This window comes from Rhyacophila brunnea, unplaced genomic scaffold (genome assembly GCF_057557595.1).
Source record: "Rhyacophila brunnea isolate RB1 unplaced genomic scaffold, BYU_Rbru_1.0 scaffold_16, whole genome shotgun sequence".
Lineage (NCBI taxonomy): Eukaryota > Metazoa > Arthropoda > Insecta > Trichoptera > Rhyacophilidae > Rhyacophila > Rhyacophila brunnea.
The window spans coordinates 2,406,099-2,414,367 of NW_028232816.1; the positions used below are offsets into that span (position 1 = coordinate 2,406,099).

The following is an 8,269-nucleotide window of genomic DNA, read 5'->3' on the forward strand; positions in this document are numbered from 1 at the left end:
TAATCTAATAATATTTAAATAGTGGGTAATTTAGCAATAACTACCTAGGTATCTATTATTTTATTATTGCCGCAATATTGTTGCAAAAGAAACTTCGCATTAAAGCTGACATTAAACTATCAATTTTATTATTATCATTATTTTTACCAATATTGTATACTTAATACATCGTAATATTTTTACAGCACGTCTTATAAAGTGGCAACACAATGTTGCCTTTGAGTTCTGACAAAACCGAAAATATACCTGAGCAAAATGGACGTAAAACGTGAACCAGCTGAATTCGCATTCGACGCAGAAGGAGATGATTGGTTCGATGTGCCTATTATTATTAATTCAAACAACCTGAATGCATACACTCGTATAAAGCAAGAGAACTCTGAAGTTGTCGTTTCCATTTCTGATGTGAGTTTGTTGAAAATAAAATTTTTGTAGGTTATATTTTATTTATAGGTACGCCCACGGCGGCCGCGTGGCTTGAGCGTTGGACTATCACGCCGTGGTTCCCAGGTTTGAATCCTGGGTCTGCCAAGTCTACCTACTCTGTGGAGGCCCATACGATCCTATTAGGATCGGACATGGTCGGGGGATAGCTATTTTATTTTTGGTGATTTTCGCCAACTAAGGCCGTTCGCTCATGATGAAACTAAAATCCGACGAACTGCTTGCTGATTGAACTCATAAACACGTCAATGACTGATGCTTCGCACATGGCGCTACTGAAGCCCACTTGCAATAATTTAAACATCTCATAGGTACCTAACCTCAAACTGTCAAACCCATTATCTTTCCTAGGTATTTCTTTTTAAGATTTTTCCGTAGGTAATATCTCTACGGGAATATTCTGGCAGCCTGTAATTATACAGGCAGGAGTATTTCTCAACTATTACCAAAATTTTAATTATAAATCGTTTCGCCCATCTTAACTTTTGACGTCTTGACTTGTTATTGGTTTTTAGTTCAGTGGTAGCAATTTTGGTAAGAAAATATGGTTTTGCATCGAATTTATTGATATTGGCACCACTGTTTTATGGGCGACTGGAAACTGAGAGACTGGGAGACTAGCATGTCGCGTCTCTTCAAGTTAGTAGCGAACGTTTTGAAACTTAGAGATTCCAATCTTGCCGTGAGCGAGCCGCCATTGAAATATATTACCTAGCTGGATACACTGGATTTTTAGTTTCAGTCTCGTCTTTTTTGAGTATTCTCGTGAGCGGAAGGCCTTAAATTCGAAGATTCTACACAACACGACGACGTGGTTAAAAGCGAATGAAAACATAGCTGACGATAAAATAAGACAATACAATATGTCGCAAAACGTCTTCAAAATAACACGATATGTAGGTACTCATAAAATGTATATTTTGTAACCTAATAATTTTGATATTTGTATTTTTTTTTTTTCAGATTCCTTCAACAGACCTATCCACAGTAAAATGTGAGAATGATTATCTGCGAATAATTGACTGCAACAATGTGTATGTTAAAAATACAATACGTCAATTCGACTATGAAGATCCTCAACCCAGTTGCTCATATTCGGAATCAGAATGCAACCCAAGCAATCAGGTTAAACCTCGTATTCTATGAATTTCGATATCATATTAAGTACATACATCATAATAGATTTACAGCCCTGGCTTGGTTATTATTTTTGTTATTGGCCATGAATATTTCATTAATTACACTTGCGAAACATAGATAGGTACTGAGATATCCCGGGTCCTGTGGCTAGCTCGGGATGTTGGTAGTATCCGGGATTCACACAAATTAAATGATAAATAGAAATAGGTAGCAGTAAAATGAAAAATTATTTTATATTTTGGCTATGTCGACACCATCAATTCACAATATTATTCTTACACATTTCCGTCACTTAATATTACTGCTTAATCTCTAATTCGCTTTAACTTTAAACTTAATTCTCTATATCCGTTTCTCTAACTAATTTTTCACGTCCATGCGTAGGGATGTAGTTTCTTTTTACTCTCCGAGTCGTGGGGCCGATGTTGCCACTTTCAATGACGACCCTCTACTCTCCTTTTCTCTCGAACAATGTTGCCATCCTTCCCTTACCTTATTATTAAATTCCTTTGGCTTTCATTCGTCTTTTTTATTCGGCAAATCACTTTCTTCTCTGATATACTATTATTTGGAGAGGCCCAATAATCATGGGTGTGACAGTACCTACATAGAAACATAAACAAAGATACATCGTGACAAATAATCACAACGAGTATTCTATAATAATGAAATCTAACCCTGAGAAGTGTGCCTCTGCAAAAACTATGAGGTTTTTAATACAGATATTTATTTGATATGTAGTATAATTTTTTTTTATATAAGAATATAGTATCGGAGTGTTTAGTTATGCATTATTTCTCATCAAGTTTAGTATTTATCAATAAACATGAAAGACCGTCTTACAATTTAATTAATAATTGTACTAATGTCGTTTGCGTAGTAGGGTTATCAAATCATCATCATCAGCCTGGATCAATCCACCGCTGGATGAAGGCCTCTCCAAGTTTCTTCCAACTCTCTCGGTCCTGTGTCTTTTTCTGCCACGTATTTCCGCCGAACTTTACCAGTTCGTCAATCCAGCGGCTTTTAGGGCGACCCTGTGGCCGTTTCGTGCCCCTTGAGTACCACTGGATGACGGCAATTGTCCAGCTGCCGTCCTTTCGGCGAGCAATGTGGCCCGCCCATCTCTATTTCAGCTGTTTGGCAACGTCTATTACATCGCGTACTCCTGTCTTATTTTTAACCCATTCGTTTTTCTTACGGTCCTTTCGCGTGATGCCCAACATACACCTCTCAATACCTCGTTGTGCGACTCTTAACCTTTGAACATCTCTCGTGTTCAGGGTCCACGTCTCGCAGCCATACGTGAGCACGGGTGGCACACATTGGTTAAACACCTTACGCTTAAGACATAATGGTAGGTCACTCTTGGAGATACTATTCAGACGTCCGATAGCACTCCATCCCAGCTTTGTTCTTCGAGCAATTTCTTCGTTCATGCTACCTTCTATGGGCACCTGCTGTCCGAGATAGACGTAGCTGCTGACTTGCTCGAGTTGGGTGCCATTAAAACAGATAAACGCAGGGTCCGAAAAATATTTCCTCATCACTTTTGTCTTTAAGACATTTTCTAATAATATACACGAATAAATAATGAATATCGTTTTTAGGTTAGTTATTCGAATGAAAGTGCGATATTTTCATTTGTTCATCTATCCTTAATTTCAAACTAATGTATTAAAAATGGATGAATAGCAGAAGATCCGTAGACATTACAGGCATATTTTGTGGAAAATGTAATACTATATAATATATCATCATCAGCCTGAATCTATCCACTGCCGGATGAAGGCCTCTTCAAGCTGCTTCCACTTCTCTCGGTCCTGTGCGTTGCGTTGCCACGTATTTCCGCAGAACTTTATCATTTCATCGATCCAGCGGCCTGTCGGTCTACCTTGCGGACGTTTTATACTTCTTGGATACCACTGGATGACTAGATTTGCCCAACGATTGTCTCTTCTTCGAGCTATGTGTCCAGTCCATCTCCATTTAAGGCTTTTAATAAACTCTATTACATCGCAAACCCTTGTCTGCTTCCTTATCCACTCATTCCTTTTTTTTGTCCTTTCGCGTTATGCCCAGCATGCACCTCTCCATACCAGGTTGTGCTACTCTAAGTTTCTGGATCTCTCTTATTCTTACTTACTATAATATATAAATATATTTATATTAATATAATGGAGTTTAGATGTTCATATGCACGTAATTAGGTAAAATATTTTGCTATTGAAGATTATCCCTTAATTGTAGTATTATTAATTATTACATATTATTTTGTCGTAAAAGTTGCATTGTGTACCTTTGTATCAAAAAATGCAATAAGGTGAAAGATATTTGATATTATTTTTATTCATAAGTCATTTCAAAAAACATGTCCATGTCCACATTTCATTACATAATCATAATTATTGTAAATACAAAAGATTCTTAAATTTATTTTATTGCGCTTAGTTTAGACTTAGGTCCATTTTGAAAAAAAAGATTTCTTTTGAAATTTTACTATTTATGCTTTTTAATATTATTTATATTTCATGTTTTTAAGTCAATGAATTTTCTATGAAATTGTCAAACATATTAAATACCTACCGAAAAATTCAGACGTAAATAAATAAAGTACAAAATCACATTTTAAGACTTGGGCTGCCTTGGAATGTCACTCTTTAATAATTATATAATTTCTCCAGAAATAAATGTTTGTTAATGTTAAAGAGTATAGTTACCTCACTTAAAGTTTATATTGTTAACGGGAAATTTCATAAAAGGATTGGTTTCTCAGGGAGGGTCACCCACTTACCTGCTGTTCAAAGATATAGTGGTCGTCAACGAATATGTTTGACTCAGATTAAGTAATTGTGATAAAGATAAATTCTCGACTAGCTTATTATATTGTATCCTCATAGAGTTATGTGTATATCTGTAGCTGATTTTCGCATCCTGTCATCTTTAAGCCCCTTGCGTTTATAATGCATCATAAGTAGATCTAGTAGAGAACGATCAGCAATTGTCTGAAATAATATATTTAAGTCCCATGCGTATAATGTGAATATGTTATTATATGAGTTTTTTTTAAATGTTTCACTATTCACTTTAATGTATTATTCCATGTTCTTTTAGTTGATTCCTGCAACTTCTGCATTGACCGACATAGCTCGTCTCACATTTTCAAAGAAAATCTCTGAATTAAAAGAGCCATACGATGAAATACAGATTGACGAACATGGCATTAAGAAAGAACTTGGGATATTTTATCAAACGATTACTAATACAGACGCCGTCAGTCACACTGCCAAATATAATCAATTGCAATCTACGTTCACAGATCCAGAATTATTAGTAGCTGTTGTAAAGATTGAGAAGAAATCGTTTCATAAGGAAAATTTTGTATGCAGTGTTTGCTTTGATTTTTTTGCATCTTTATATTTATTAAACCTTCACAAAGCAGTTTATAAAACTGCAACAAAAAAGAAGGATAAGGGTGCAGAACTATTAAAACTTACCAATAACTCCGGCGTTAGATCTACAATACATAAACATAACATAACAACACAAAACATGGTGCATTTTGATGAAAAACCGTTTAAATGTGATCAATGTGATTACTCGTGTAAACAATATTATCAACTGAAAATACACAAAATGACTCATTCTCGTGAAAAGCCTTTTAAATGTGATCAATGTAATTACTCATGCATATTATCTAATGCTATGAAAAGACACAAAATGACCCATTCTGGTGAAAAACCATTTAGTTGTGATAAATGCTATTACTCATGTAATAGATCTGATAAAATGAAATTACACAGAATGGCTCATTCTGGTGAAAAGCCTTTTAAATGCGATCAATGTAATTACTCAAGTGTAGGATCTTCTAGTCTTAAATCACACAAAATGACTCATGTCGGCGAAAAGCCATTTAAATGTGACCAATGTAATTTCTCTTGTATAACATCTTGTAATATGAAAAGACACAAAATGATTCATTCTGGTGAAAAAAACTATAAATGTGATGAATGTGATTACTCCTCTATTCTATCCGATACTATGAAAAGGCACAAAATGACCCATTCTGGTGAAAAGCCATTTAAATGTGACCAATGTAATTACTCTTGTATAGATTCTAGTAAAATGAAATTACACAAAATGACCCACTCTGGTGAAAAGCCATTTAAATGTGACCAATGTGATTATTCTTCTATACAATCTGGTGCAATGAAATTACACAAAATGACTCATTCTGGTGCACATCCATTCAAATGTGACCAATGTAATTACTCATCTAAAACATCTGGTAACTTGAAATTACACAAAATGGCTCATTCTGATGAAAAGCCATTTAAATGTGATCAATGTAATTATTCAAGTACACGATCTAATCATCTTAAATCGCACAAAATGACTCATGTCGGCGAAAAGCCATTTAAATGTGACCAATGCAATGTCTCTTGTATAAATTCAAGTAATTTGAAATTACACAAAATGACGCATTCTGGTGAAAAAAAATATAAATGTGATGAATGTGATTACTCCTCTATTCAATGCAATACTATGAAAAGGCACAAAATGACCCATTCTGGTGAAAAGCCATTTAAATGCGACCAATGCAATTACTCGTGTAAACAATCTGGTGCAATGAAACTACACAAAATGACTCATTCCGGTGAAAAGCCATTTAAATGTGACCAGTGTGATTACTCTTGTATATCTTCTAATGGCCTAAAAAGACACAAGATGTCGCATTCTGGTAAAAAGCCATTTTAATGTGATCAATCTTACTGATGTGCACAACCTGATACACTTAGATCGCATAAAATGACTCATTCTGGAAAAAAGCAATTACAATTTAATTTATGAAATTACTCGTGTATACAATCTTAACCTCAATATTCCTGAAATGTCGCATTCTGGCGAAAAGCCTTTTAATGTTGTCCAACGTAATATTAGTATTACTAATGTATACAATATAAGAAATAAAAGCCCGAATAACCGCTGCAAATAAATCGTACTTCTGATTGCTGCCCATATTCAAATCCAGAAATGTCCACAGAAAAACTAAGACGCGGCTCTATAAAACCGTCATACGCAAAGTCGTTGCATACGGGTGCGAGTCATGGACACTAAATGTAAAAGCAGCTGAAATGGTGAATTGCTTTGAGAGAAAGATCCTTAGGCGGATATACGGACCCATGAAGGATGGTGGGGAGTGGAGAATTAGGTACAACACGGAACTATACCGCTTATACCGAGATTCAAAACTCTCAGACTTCATAAAACTCCAGAGGCTAAGCTGGGCAGGCCATGTCCAGCGCATGCCTGAGTCACGGATACCGAAAGAGTTCCTCGAAGGAAACCCAGGGGGGAAAGGCCAGTGGGAAAGCCACGCACACGATGGGGTGACAACATTACAAAAGATGCCAACCAGCTGCTAATCGTGAACTGGAAAAGACGTGCGGAGGACCGTTCCAGCTGGAGGACGGCGGTGGACGAGGCCAGGGCTCGACTTGAGCTTTAGCGCCATCGAAGAAGAAGAATGTATACAATATATTACTAATTAATTATTACTGATACTTCTGAACGCTTGGAACTTTGGAACAATAAGCAAACAGCTGATTGTCAAAATGACATATCAAAGCAATAAATAATAATTAGTTATTGTTGAATAGAAAAATTAAATGAAGTCTATACAATTAAGTGCCTAAATATTACGAATTATTTGAATAAGAATTAAAATAAGCTATTGTAATAAAATTAACAAATAAGTTGCGTGTTAATTAAAGATAAATAAAAAATATATGTTTACACAATTAAGGGAATAATATAATATTGATATATTATCAGACATGAACCAGTAGTTTCCAACTTTGGCCCTGTTGTTATGCATGAATTAATTTTAATAAACAATAATTACGGAACATTATAAGCAAATGTGAATGAGCGATCAGATATAAACCAGCGGTCCCCAACTTTGGCCTTGTTGTTTTCTTATCTTAACACCAATGCACATTTATGTACTGAAATATGACTATATTCTAAAACATTAGAGCGAGAGGTATAAAAGAATACTATTTTATGTAATAAAAATACTTCATGCAGTCATCAAATGTTTAACATAAATATAACGGATAATAAGGCTTCAAAATTATTTAAATAGATTATCTACAACGTTTAAGGTATGTCCAGGATCACGCTTTGAAAATAGAAAAAAAGCTTAATTTTGACCCACGCTGAGCACGTCCGCCCTTAATTACCGTTATTAATTAATTATTCGCTTTTTATATTTAAATTGTTGTTTTGTATATTTTAGTGGTATATATTTTGTTAGTAATGTATCCATATAAAGCAATACATCTTAGATATTGGAGTCATGAATGGATGATAAAAAATACTATATCTCTATATTATATAAAAATCTCGTGTCACGATGTTTGTGGTCGAACTCCTCCGAAATGGTTCGACCGATTTTTATGAATTTTTTTACGTATATTTGTTAGGTATGAAAATAAATCAACAAGTATATTTCATACCGCTAGGTGATTAGGGTATCTCTATCCAGAAAAATTTTCTTTTATTTTTTTGACAATTTTTTTTTTGTATTTTTTTTATTATTTGGAATAAAAAAATACCTATAACCACAAATTTTCACCCTCCTACCCCCACCCTCCCATTTTTAATCGCAATTTTAATAATT

At 34.7% G+C, this 8,269-nt stretch overlaps 1 long non-coding RNA gene across 1 annotated transcript; it reads left to right on the forward strand.

Annotated features, from left to right (window-relative positions):
- The first annotated feature begins 214 nt into the window (after window positions 1–214).
- On the forward strand, window positions 215–7,542 carry LOC147074188 (uncharacterized). The gene is made up of 3 exons (XR_015070267.1): window positions 215–405; window positions 1,408–1,569; window positions 4,699–7,542. It is a non-coding gene; the product is annotated as an uncharacterized LOC147074188 (long non-coding RNA).
- Window positions 7,543–8,269: the final 727 nt, after the last annotated feature.